Source organism: Chrysochloris asiatica, unplaced genomic scaffold, assembly GCF_000296735.1.
Source record: "Chrysochloris asiatica unplaced genomic scaffold, ChrAsi1.0 scaffold00022, whole genome shotgun sequence".
Classification (NCBI taxonomy): Eukaryota; Metazoa; Chordata; class Mammalia; order Afrosoricida; family Chrysochloridae; genus Chrysochloris; species Chrysochloris asiatica.
The window spans coordinates 17,016,411-17,030,503 of NW_006408540.1; the positions used below are offsets into that span (position 1 = coordinate 17,016,411).

At 39.0% G+C, this 14,093-nt stretch overlaps 1 protein-coding gene across 1 annotated transcript in view; it reads right to left on the reverse strand.

The window, feature by feature from the left end:
• Positions 1–14,093, reverse strand: part of ENOX1 (ecto-NOX disulfide-thiol exchanger 1) — a 304,449-nt gene that overhangs the window by 284,633 nt on the left and 5,723 nt on the right. The window lies entirely within an intron of this gene.

Genomic DNA, 14,093 nt, shown 5'->3' on the forward strand with positions numbered 1-14,093 from the left:
TAAAGATTTACACCCTCGGAAACCCTGTACAGGGTCGCTATGGGTCGGAACCGACTCGACGGCACTTAACAACAACAACAACAACAAGAGGTAGCTAGTGACCATGGAGCCTGAGGGTAGTTTGAATCTAGACATTTTCCCTATGTATATAACCTGGTGCCAGTCATTTAACCCTTGGAGTTTGTTTGACTATAAAGAACATGAGAGAATCATTACAGCTTCCAGAAGGGCTAATACAAAGTGTGGAATGCAACTTTGTAGAGACGCAAGCATGTCAATTTCCTTTTGAGGGAATGAAAAAGGACAGCTTGTCTTCTGTGAGAATCCATCCCTTTATCTGGATTTGTCTCCCTCTCAGAGAGTAGAGACACCGTTCTCGTGTACAAGCATGATATCCTTCTTCAGTGACTTCTTCATTATCCCTCCTGATAATATGTTCAAAGTATGAGAGACAAGTCTCACCATCCTAGCTTCTAAGGAACATTTTATCTGTATTTCTTCTAACACAGATTTGTTTGTTTCTTTGGTTGTTTCTAGAAGTCTTTGAACTGTTAATATTCTTCTCCAACACCATAACTCAAATGCATTAGTTCCTCTAAGGTCTTCCTTATTCACTGTCAACTTTTACATGAATATGATGAGGTTATTGAAAATCCTATGGCTTGGGTCAGGCACACCTTAGTCCTGAAGCTGACATCTTTGCTCTTGAATGTTTAAAAGAGTCTTGTGCTGCAAATTTGCCCAATGCAATACATCATTTAATTTCTTGACTGCTGATTCCATAATTGTTAATAGTGGATCCAAGCAAAATGAAGTCTTTGCCAACTTCAATCTTTTCTCCACTTATCATGATGTTATTCATTGGTCTAATTGGAAGGATTTTTGTTTTCTATACATTGAGGTGTAATCCATGCTGAAGGTTCTGTGCAGTCTTTGATCTTCAGCAGCAAGTATTTTAAGTTCTCTCTGCTTTCATATGCATATCACAGGTTGTTAATGAGTCTTCTTCCAATCCTGTTGCCATGTTCTTCTTCATAGAATCCAGTTTCTCAGATTATTTGCTCACCATACAGACTAAGTAAGTATGGTGAAAGAGTAAACCATGGCACTTTGTTTACGTAATTTGAATGGTTGCATAGCTTGAAGGATGTAATCAATTTCACATGTAGAAATGATTGAATGGGTGTACATTCTGCTGTGTATATTTTCAACAGTAACAACTAATATGAAATAATTATTATTTTTTTAATTTGCTATAAAATCTGCACTGTAGCTAAAACTTTTATGATTTGAACCATTCAATTTCCCCTTGTTGTAATCAAATGACTACCTCTTGGTCTATGTACAGGTTTATCCAAATAGGTTGATAGTCCTCAAAAGACCCTAATGCTCAAGACAGACATTTTTCAGTCCTTACACTAAACTAGACTAATATTTGGTCTTAAAAAAATCTTTAGGGGATAGTTTTTTAATTTAAGGTTTTCAGTATTAGCTCAGAAAAATAATGTCAGGTGTTCATTCTGCTTCTATGGCTCCATAAAGTCTGGATTCTGTGTGAATTTGAAATTTTTCTCTGTAATTTTCCCCTTTTGATCAAGAGCCTTCTATAGAATCACTAACCAAAACATCCAGTAGTAATTACAACTGGGTGTTTCTGTTTTTTTTTGTTTTTTTTTAAATAAATAAAAACAGAACAGATAAGTAGCTCAAAGAATGCTTCAGTTGCAGATTCATAAAGCAGAATCTACACTGCTTAAGTCTACCAGTCCTCTGTCAGTGTGCCCTACTGTGGCATTCTGTGTGTTACCGCTCAACTGGAAGCTATGCCACTGATATTTCAAGCACCATCAGGGTCACCCTTGATCGACAATTTTCAATGAAGCTTCCAGACAAAGACGCTACTTGGATAGTGGACCTGGTCATCTACTTCTTAAAAAAAAAAAAAAGACTGATCAGATGGCCTGGTATCCTTCCTTTCTGAGCAAAGAGAATTTGCCAGCCAGGAATTCCCTCCAACTATGCTACCAAATTGACAAGCCAATCAGCTCTGGATTCTGTACTTAGAGTGTACTGAGGGTTTCAGTTGATCTGAGATCCCATTCTCTGTATTAATTAACAAAAAGTTCAAAGCTGTCCCCCACCCCCTGGAAAATCCCTCTTTACTTATTTTTAGGTTAAAAGATAAATCTTTTACGTATACAAGGGGACTTGAAAAAGTTCATGGAAAAATGGAATCACAAGAAAATGGAAGTTCTCCACAAATATTTGAAGCCCCCTCCCTCATATTTATTATTACGTTTGGCCACTCATGGACCTGGCCACTATGATCGACTTTATAACAGCTAATGTCACAGTATCAACCATTTCCTGGTTACAATTTACTACAAATGCAAAGTCACAAAATTCAAAGTCCTGAACCCTTTAGCCTTCGTGGAAATCTCCAGATTTCAATCATAATAAAGGATATGCAGATAAACTGAATAACTGGAAAATCTTTACCATTACCCAGAATCATATATCTCCACTAAAATATGTGTTTGTGTGTGTGTGTGTATGCAAATAGAAATACAGGATTTGCCTGAGGAAAACAAGTAGGGGGTTGCTTTGGTGGTGTCATTATTAGATGTCATGAAGTCAGTTCTGATTCATAGTGACTGTGTGTACCACAATACAAAATGCTGCCCGGCTCTGTGTCCTTCTCAGAATTGCTGCTATGCTGACTCACAGTGAGGGACCCTCCAAGGAAGAGTAGGACTGCTCCCTGGAATTTCCGAAGCTGGGAGTTTTTATGGAAACAGACTAATTTGGGTTTCTCCAGTGGACTGGCTAGTGGTTCAATCAGCCAACCTTTTAGTTAGCAACCCACTATGTCACCAGGGCTCCTCAGACACATACTGTCATTATTGCTAACTGCCACCGAGTCAGTCCCAACTCATAGTGACTGAAATGTGGATTGTTGGTTTGAAGCGCAAACTTTGTGCTAATCCTAAAGCATCACACCAGGACTCCAAGAGACACGTTGTTGTTGTTAAGTGACCTAGAGTTGGTTCCAACCCATAACGACCCTGTGTAGGGTTCTTGAAGAGTAGCTGGTGGACTTGGACTGCTGACCTTGTGGTTCGCAGTCCCGTGTTGATCTTACAGCGCCACACCAGACATATACGTTGTTATTGATAACTGCCATCAAGTCGATTCCAACCCATAGCGACCCTGTATAGGGTTTCCAAGAAGCAGCTGGTGAGCTTGAACTGCCAACCTTGCAGTTCAAATGGCTTTGCAGTCTGGCGCATTAAACCCACAGTGCCACACCAGGACTTCTACCAGGCACATACAGTTGTTGTTAAGTGCCATTGAGTCAGTTTGGACTCACAGCAACCCTTTACAGGGTTTCCAAGAAGCAGCTAGTGGATTTGAACTGCCGACCTTGTCAGCTGAAGTCAAATGCTGATCCTATAGCACTACATATTGGGTACTCAAGAATGAATGGACTTTATTAATGTACTTTTCAGAAGAAAAAATCAGTCATAAAAGAATACAACCAGAATGCTTCTTACAAATGAGGATGGTTAAGACTTTGGTTGGTTTACTTTCAACACATCAAAGACCAATTGGTAGCAAAGCTGTTTGATAAAGCAAAGGGTCAATACAAATGAGGAAACCCTCAATGAGAAGGACAGACACAATGATCTCAACAATGGCCTCAAACACAGCCAAGACCCTAGAGATGACAAGGGATGAGATTTTGTTCTATTCCACTGAGGTCACTGTGACCTGGGGCTGACTTCATGGAAAGTCATTGTTAGGTGCTGTCGAGTCAGTAACAACTCACAACAACCTTGTATAGGGTTTCCAAGGAGCGGCTGCTGAGCTTGAACCACTGACCTGCAGTTCAAAGAGACCTTTCACATTAACCCGGTAACAACATGATAATGAGAGACATGAAAAATATATTTTAAAAAAGAAGAAGAAAGAAGTAACCTGGAATCCTAGCTCAGAAGAATTACATGGTGCTTGGTTACCACTACTGACTACACGTAAGAAGGTTCTGGACAGAGTGGGAGAAAATGTGGAACAAAAGTCAAGATCATAAAAAAGACCAGGCTTTCTGGTAGACTAGAGACTGATGGGATTCCCTACACTGTGGCCCTTAGTCATCCTTTCTGCCTGGAACTGAACTCACTCCCGTGGTTCCATTTCTAGCCAAACAGTGCAGAGGTCTGTAAGGTGCTCTGGTAGCGTAGTGGTTACGAGTCGGGCACTAAGCTCAAGACCAGCAGTTCAAAACTACCATCCGTTCTGTGGGAAAAAGATGAGGCTTTCTGGTCCTGTAAAGATTTACAGCCTCAGAAACCTTATACAGGATGGCTATGAGTCCTGAACTGACTCCATGGCACATAATCACAGCACATAGGTGAATAAGAACACGAGGGAGCTACGTACGCCTTAAAATAATCAATCATTTGAGATCAAAAGGGCAGTCCAAGGCCAATGTTCAGAAGGCAGGAAGAGACAGGAAAGAAGGAAGAATAAAAACAGGAAATCCAGCAAGGCAATAGAATAGGTGATATTACATTGTGAGGATTACATCAAAAGCACAGAACAACATGTGTATGCATTTTTGGATGGAAAACTGATTTGTTCTGCAAACCCTCACCCAATTCACAATATATATATTTTTAAATCAGAAAAGATAATGCTCAACTATAAAGGAAAAATAAAATTACAGATGTCAAGAAAAACAAGGGGCTGATTGTTGTGGTCATCCTTAATATCCAGCCATGAATAAAGACACAAAAGCTGTACTTGAGGACGTCAAGGACCAGGGATGAAAGTAACTTCTTCAAATATCACACATGTTTCTATATCATTATTTCTATTTACGAACCAAATAACATACTCATTCATCTATACAGTTAGTGAATTCTGTGTGTTTGATGGTAGAGGAAGTTAAAAGATGTATCAGCTGTCGTTTTTGCCCACAGAAGTTTAAACCTAGCACAGTGTATTAGGCATCTGGTAGCGTAGTGGTTACGAATCAGGCTGCGAACCTTAAGGTCAGCGGTTCGAAACTACCAGCCGCTCCGCGGAAGAAAGATGAGGCTTTCTACTCCCGTAAAGATTTACACCCTCGGAAACCCTATACAGGGTCGCTATGGGTCGGAACCGACTCGACGGCACTTAACAACAACAACAGCCAAATCAGAAGAAAGCATATTGTCCTATGGATGCACAAATCAAGAACACAGTATACAACAAAGAGCCTAGAATATGGCTGGAGAGTAATAACAGGAACCAAGAAAAGAAGTTATATTTACCTAAAAAGGCTATGACAATAATCCAGAACAAAAATCCAATATACAGTAATATGTATACATATATACTCAGTTACATCATGATAGGGACATTCAAACTAATATTCATATGAGAATGTAGCTGTTTGATTTTTCTCCCCCGTACTCCAGGCTATATTAGAATGATTCAGTCCTCTCCAGGGGTAAATACCATTCTCCAATGTGGAATGCAAATATTTCTCTTCATCTCGCAGTGCTTTTGTGATATTGAAACTTCTCTACTTCATAATGGGGAAAAAAGGGAGGGAATCAAGAAAAGTAGCAAATGTGTGTATCTGTGATATACACATGCACACACACTGTAGATTGTTAGGCAATATGTATATCTGGATAGGCATACATATGTAAATATACATTAAAAACATATTTTTGCTACTTTTAGTTCAGTGAATAAGAAAGTAACTAAGAAAATTCAGAAGGCAAATGGTTATTATGTTTGTCAAAGTAGGGCAGACCAAAAAAAGATTGAGCTAATCTAGAGGCCAAAAGTAATAAACATTTTAAATTTATTTGTGTGGCATACACAAAACAATTACACACTGACTAAGTCAATCTAATATAAAGTTGAGTAAAGTTACGTTCTTCGTTTCATGGAAGAAAAAAATGACTTTTTTTCCAATGCCTATATTACATTATGTAAGAATTTGACAAGAAATTTCATTTTATAACATCATTGTTTTGTTGTTAAGTGCTGTCAAGTCAGTTCCTATAGCGACCCTGTATAGGGTTTCCGAGGAGGAGCTGCTGGGTTTGACCACCAATTTTATAGTTCAAACAGACCTTGTGGTCCAGTGTTTATGCTCGAGCACCACACCACAAGGTCAGTGGTTCAAACTCACCAGTTGTTCCTCAGAAACCCTATTCAGGATTGCTGTGAGTTGGAACCAACTCGTGACACTTAACAAAAACAACCAACAATAGCCCACTCATTGGGTGGGAGTTACAAACACTGTGGCTAGAATAGCTCTATCAAATAAATTTACTGCACTATAGAATCTTCCCATCTGTCCTCCTCCCCTCCTCATTGTCCAGCCTCCCTACTTCACATGTAGAAACCCAGTGGTCGTTGTTGGTCTGCCTTCTCCAAACATTCCACAAGGAATCAGTCAACAATTGCTGCTGCTTCTACAACTGAGTTTCCCATGATTCTCTTCACTCCTACACATCAACACAGCCATGACTTCAGTCAGTGCCATTACTGTCTCTCCTCTGGGTAATTGCTACAGTCTCCCATCTGCTCTCCTGTGGCCACCCTTCCCTTACTCCACCAGAAGTTCTCTGTAAAAAAAAAAATAATAATAATAAAGGAACAACTATAATCATAGTACTCTCCTATGTAACATTCTTCATTGACACCTTACAGCCACATACTAGTTATCATGTTGGTTTGTGTTTGTTTATTCATTCTTTGTCTCTCCCTCTAGACTCTGAAACATGAGAGTGAGTTCTATGTCTTGTATTCCCAATCTTCAACACACCATCTGGCTCAGTAAATTCCAGTGAAAAGAGTGATGCTTGATGAGATGAAAGGATTTGACAAATGCCTCTTTCTACTTGGGCTTATTAAAGAGGACAAAGGTATTCCTGAGAGGATTCAGCAACCAAGAAGGAAATCAGGGGGGGAAAAAAAACAAGGCTGCAGAGAAGAATTAAAATACATTTAGGCAACGTTGAATGGGACAGAGTTATAAGGGAACAGAGAGGAGACTTTAAACCATCAAAGTTCTGGCATGAGTTATAAAGCTAAGCTCTTCTCATGGAGACAGGAAATGAAAGTGGTGGCAGTGGTAAATTCAGAGCTTCTGAAGAAGAAATAGCAAGGAATGAGTGAAGGAGCAATCAGAGGGTTAAGAGAAACCAAACCAAACCTGCTGCCATTGGGCTGATTCTGACACGTGGCAAACTCATGTGTTTCATAGTAGAAATGTGCTGCAAAGGGTTTCAATGGCTGTACCACATAGTAATCACCAGCCCTCTGTTCCATGGCAGCACTGGGCACTGAATTACCAACTTTTAAATGTGAAGTCTGATATTGGTTCCAAGTTAATCACTAATAGTGAATGTGTCACTATTTCACAAATACTCACTCACTGCCATCAAGTTGATTCTGACTCATAGTGACCACACACAGGGTTTCTGAAACTTACAGGAGCAGACAGCCTCATCTTTGTCCTGTGAAGTGGCTGGTGAGCTTGACTCACGAACTTTGCCCAATGCCTACATCTTGTACGTAACTCTTACATAGTTAACAGGGAGGAGTGATGACTTCTGGGATGTGCATCTGGCATATGACAATGGCATGCTAAGAAACTTAGGTAACAGTTATGTATCAACAGTTATGGATCGACTCAGGAAAGGGCTGCTGACATCAAGAAAGGAAATTTCAAGAAATGTAGAAAAGAACAAGGCTAGAAAACAGAATCTCTTAGCTGGAGAATATCCAGAAAACATTACCAGTTCCCAGGCAGGTCTGGGCAACAAACTGAAAACCCGGGGACTCAGCTGCTGCTTTTCAACTTTCTCTCCAGTTTGTGATGATTAACTTTGGAAAAGAAACCACGGGATGTAGAAAGAAAGCAGCTGGTCACACAGAGGGGGTCAAAGCTCAAGATTTACTCTTCCGCATCTTGGCTTAGGACTCGTCAAGTAGAGGCTTCTGGAAATGGACAATGTGTATTGTAGAACATGGCACAAAAGGTTGTGGGTAATAGTTGGTCCAAGAGCACTGATCTGAAACTTGAGACTTGGGAGTAACACTAGGTACAAACTTGTACCCCATACAGAGTATTTCACATAGAACAAGAAGAATGGACTGATGAAAGAGCCCCACAAGTGAGAAGGAAAATCTTGAATGGATGGTTATATTCTAATGCTTCATGAGATGCAAATGCATGTTTTTTAAAGGTTAAATTCAATTTAGAGAATCCTGTATACAAGGAAAAGTCCAAAATGGATGTCAAAGGAGACTCTGAAACTTGATCTCCAACCTACGCAGAGATGCTAAAGCAAGGGGTAGAAATGAAGAGGTTAAAATTGCTGAACAGAAAATTTCAAAGGGCAGCTCAAGAAGACAAAGTCAAGTATTATAATGAAATGTGCAAAGACCTACAGTTAGAAAGCCAAAATCTCAGTATTTCTCAAGCTGAATGAAATGGAGAAAAAATTGATGCCAAGACTTGCAATACTGAAGGATTTATGGGCAAAATTTTGATGATGCTGAAAACATCAAAGAAGATGGAAGGAATACACAGAGTCACTGTAACAAAAAGGAAGGACAGATGTTCAACTTTTTAACGAGGATGCATATGATTAAAAGCCAATGGTTTTAAAGGAAGAAGTCCATGGTGCACTGAAGGCATGGCAAAGAACAAGCCTCAAGGAACTGATGGAATACAAACTGAAAATTATCAACAAACTGATGCAGCACTGGAGATATTCATCGATACCAAGAAAGCTGGATGACAGCTACCTGGCCAACTGACTGGAAGAGATTCATATTTGTGTTCATTCCAAAGAGAGGTGTCCCAACAGAATTTGGAAATCATCGGACAATATTAATATCACATGCAAGTAAAGTTTTGCTAAAGATAATTTTTAAAATTGCTGCAAAAATACATAAAGAAGGACCTGTCAGAGGTTCAGACAAGGATGTAGAATGAGAGATATCATTGCTGATGTCAGATGGATCTTGGCTGAAAGCAGAGAATACCAGAAAGATGCTTACCTGTGCTTTATTGGCTAAGTAAAGGCTTTCAACTGTGTAAATTACAGCTTACTATAGATAACATTGTGAAGAATGGATATTCCAGAACACTTAATTGTGCTCAGAAGGAACCTGTACATAGACCATGAGGCAGTCATTCCAACAGAACAAGGGAACATGGAATGGTTTTAAATTAGGAAAAGGTTGTATTCTTTACCATACTGATTCAATCTGTATGCTGAGCAAACAATCCAAGAAGCTAGATTATATGAAGAAGAATGTGGCATCAAGTTTAGAGGAAGATTTATTAACTATCTGTGATATGCAGACGATACAATTTTGTTTGCTAAAAGTGAAGAGGCCTTGAAGTACTTGCTGCTGAAGATCAAAGACCACAGTCTTCTGTATGGATTACACCTCAATGAAAAAAAAAAAAAAAATCCTCACAACGGAACCAATAAACAACCATCATAATAAATGGAGAAAAGATTAAAGTTGTCAAAGACTTCATTTTGCTTGGATCCACTATCAACACTCCTGGAAGCAGCAGTCAAGAAATTGAATGACATATTATACTCAGCAAATCTGCTGCAGAAAACCTCTTTAGATTACTCAAGAAAAAAGAGGTAAGTTTGAGGACTAAAACGTGCCTGACCCAAGTCATGATATTATCAACAGCCTCATGCACATGTGAAAGTTGGACAATGAATAAGAAAGACTGCAAAAGAACCTAGACCTCTGAGTTATGGTGTTGGAGAAGAATATTAAAAGTGCCATGGACTGCCAGAAAAACAAACAAACCTGTGTTGGAAGAAGTACTGCCAGAATGCTCCTTAGAATTCAGACTTTGTTCCTCATACTTCCGACATGTTATCAGGAGATATTAGTCTCTAGAGAAGGCGAGCATGCATGGTAAAGTGGAGGGTCAGTGAAAAAGAGGAAGACCCCCAATGAGATGGACTGGAACAGTGTCAGCAACAATGGGCTCATGAGTATCAACAATTGTGAGGATGATGCAAAACAGGGCAGTGATTCCTTGGGTTGTGCATAGGGTCACTATTAGTAGGGTTACAGCATCTAACAACAACACACTAGATATTCTACTCTTCAAGATTTCTCACTGCACTTATTTTTAAGTGCCATAAAGTGGGTTCCAACTCATTGAGATCCTGCGTGAGGTTTCTGAGGAGCATCTGATAGATCTATACCACCAACTTTGTGCTTAGCAGTCCAGTACTTATTCTACAGGGTTACAGTAGCATAGTAAAATCCCTGTGAAAACCAACTACAAAGAAAACAGCTTGATTGTGTGTGACTCAGAGTTTGTCCTAGTTGTAAATCCTCACATAATGTCTACCCTATGTAACAACTGTGGTGAACTGATGTTCCCACGAACCAGACTGGAAAACCTGACTCAGTGTACAAGGTATTGACAATAAAAGCAAATGAAAAACAAATATTAAAAATATCCACAAAGTTACAACAAAGTATGGGGAATATATGCAAAACAATAACATGCGAAAATAAACATTCCATAGATAAATCAAGACTTTGATGCATGTGATTTAGGACTTGGACACAGCATTGTAATAGTATATTTTAGATAAAAGAAAGAAATGTAAAATAATAATCTAGGGTAGAACTTTACATGAAGAAGGTAAACATTGAAATTCATGAAAGTAAAGATGGAGCCATGGGGGAAGGTAAAAGAGGAGAAAAAGGAAGTGGTACTATTTGGGGGTACACAAGACCACACCAAAAAGGCATGCTATGATATTAACAAGTGATTTGATTTCCTGGGATTTTTTTTTTTCATGTTTTTTTTAGAAAACTGAGGGATATGAAAAGTGTGTGCCTTGCTTTATGGATAATTTTAATCTCTCAATAAATTGAACAAGCAGTGAGGAATGAGATTTAGTGTCAGTTTAATTTCAACAAATATGGGAAGAGTGGTTGATCATTTAGAAATATCAGAAACTTTGGGAGAAAGCCAGGTGCTCATAAAATCCAGTTTCTCCATAATCCTGTCAAAGATGTTGTAGAAAGGATTTCTTGGAAGGAAGGGTACATTAAATAATCTTCAAGTCCCTTCTGGAACATTAAAGAATGCTTCTAATACTTTACAAGTACACTTGTTGTTGTTGTTGTTAAGTGGACAATATAAATATTTAATTGGAGTTGGAGAAGGGTTAACTGAACGAGAACCAGCCCAGGGTAATGCTGTGGCTAGGTGAAAGAAATCAACACATCAGGTACAGTATCAATAGCACAAGAAAGGAGCCTTGATAGCATAATGGGTTATGTGTTGTGCTGCTAACCAAGATGTCAGCAGTTCGAATCCACCAGCTGCTCTGCTGGAGAAAGATGAGTTTTTCTGTTCCTGTAAAGATAGACAGCCTTGGAAACCCTATACAGGGTCACTAGGAATTGGAATCAATGTGGCAGCAGCAACATAAAACTAGGCGAATTAAAACAATGTGGTTTTCTGGAATAGAAATAAACAGATGAGTCTTACAGAATTGATTATTCAGAAGTTAATTGTTGATAAAAAAAAAAAGGAAGTGAAAAAAAGAACATGGAAAATTGGAAAATACATGTAACTCCTTGAGTAGAAAACAAAAAACTTTCTGTATTTAGAAGCATGGTAACTCATAAATGAAAAATTAAATATTTATATTTAAAATTAACAATTAAAAAAACAACGCTAAGGCAAGAAAACAAAACCCAGATCTATCTGGGAAATATGAATTCCAAGGATTAAAATTCTTCTTAAACAACCAAATGTAAACTGATAAGAAAATCCCCAAGCATTCTATTTGATAAATGGATTTAATATGAGAATAATTTATCTACAAAAGAGGAAATTTGAATATAAAATAATGGTGAAAAGGGGGAAAATTAAACAAGTCTAGTTGGTAGCGTAGTGGTTACGAATCGGGCTGCGAACCTCAGGGTCAGCAGTTCGAAACTACCAGCTGTTCTGCGGGAGAAAGATGAGGCTTTCTGCTCCTGTAAAGATTTATAGCCTCGGGAACCCTGTACAGGGTCGCTATGAGTCAGAACCTACTCCATGGCACATAACAACAACAGCAAGAAGTTATAAAAGGATGGGAGGTAAAATAAGATGGCAATTTTGCCAATAACATTAATAAATTCTGAACAGATATGTAGGTTTTAGGAGACCTGGTGTGGCGCTGTAGGATAAGCACTGGACTGCTAACCCAAAGGTTGGCAGTTCAAACCCACCAACTTCAAACTTCACCTACATGTGAAGAGGAGCATGCCTAAGCAAATGGGGGTTGATTTATCTGACAAATTACTTAAAAAATTTTAATTGAATGGAAGAAATAATTTAGCATAAAATGTTAGCACAAATACACCAAGTAAAATTTTGTATTTAGTATGATTCAAACTATCTTAACTGAAAAAAAGACTGGAAGAAAACACAGAAGCACTTACAAAATGAAACAGCATCTGCCTCTGAAAAGACCAGTACCGGAGAACAAAGCAAATACATAACAAGTGGACTCCAACAGATGGTGATCCCACGTGGTGTGTCAGAACTGCACTCCATCAGGTTTTCAATGACTAAGTGTTTTCACATGTAGGTTGCCAGACCTTTCTTCAGAAGTGCCTCTGAGTGGACTCAAACCGCCAATCTTTTGATTAGCAACCAAGTGTGTTAATTGTTTGCACCACTCAGGACCCGGAGACCAAAGCAATAGGCAATTAAATCATGACCTGGTGATGATGATAGAAAGACTCAACAGGTTATCCCCAGTTTAAGCAGTCTGGCTAATACAGGAACAGATTCAGTAAATTCGGAACAGATACAGTAAATCTTCTATAATGAGGAGGGTTGTAACTCGTTTCATGGAAAGTTGTAGGAAAAATCATAAATTGGTCATGGTTAAAATGTCAGAAGACTCAACATCATAAGAAAAAAATAATGAATTGTTGAGGTTCTGGCTGACCCTGGGCACACAAGGTTTTCTGAAAGGAGGAGGATGGAGACAAGGGGTAAAGTAATTTCTGCTCCATGAATATTTCAAGTAGGCAGCAAGGAAGGTTTGAGTAGAAAAATAAAAACCTTTACTCTCAATTTATTAGAAGGAAGTATCCATCTATATTGAGTTTAGGGAAAAGGTGTCTGAATAAACACATGTCCCCATCATAAAAAACAGCATTTATGTACACAAAACACACACACCTCCTGTAGCTGACTAATCTCCAACGGAATCATTTTATAGCATCTTGGAGAACTTTAAAAATATCTCAAGTATGATGTTTTATAGCTTAATATTTCAATCTTTACTTTTTCTGTCCCCTACTCTGCTCTCCTCCTCATTTTTTAAAAAAATGTTTTATTGTGAATTATGTGATAGTTTACATGGGAGAACATTACCTTTACATTCATCCTATCATATATCATTTCATTGTCATGGTTACAATCCCCTCCATGCATCATCAACCAACCAAAGGGTATACCCTGCAAGCCTGCCCCCTGGTCATCAGCACACAGCCCCTCTCCCTCTCTGGGTCTAGAGTCCTCAGCCTATCCATCTCTCCATGTCATCATCTCTGCCTCCATCTCTGGCATCACTGCTCCTCTGGGTAGGATCCTGCTCTCCGCTCTTCTCTCTTGATGGTCCCAGGGACCTGCGCTCCTAGACTGCAAAGTCAATTACTCTCCTCCTTTTGCTACAAAACTCTACTTTTTCATTTCCAACCCTCACATTCAGTCCTGATAACAATTATTTACTATTGTATCACAAAAGACCTATCCCCATCTCCTTTCATCAGCCCCTCCCAGACAGATTGGATACTACTCCATGGAGATTCTAACTTCCACCATGCCCTTTGAATCTAGACTCCCTCTTGAAAGCTCATAAGCCAGTCACTTCTTGCCTTAGTAGTCCCCCCTCCCCCATTTTGGGTAGCCAATGTCCAAGTTGCCCGTCCCTGTCTACTGTGTATGGATGGGGTGGGAATGATCCTTGCTGTAAAGATTTGTTCCCTCTTTTCAGTTACTGCATCCA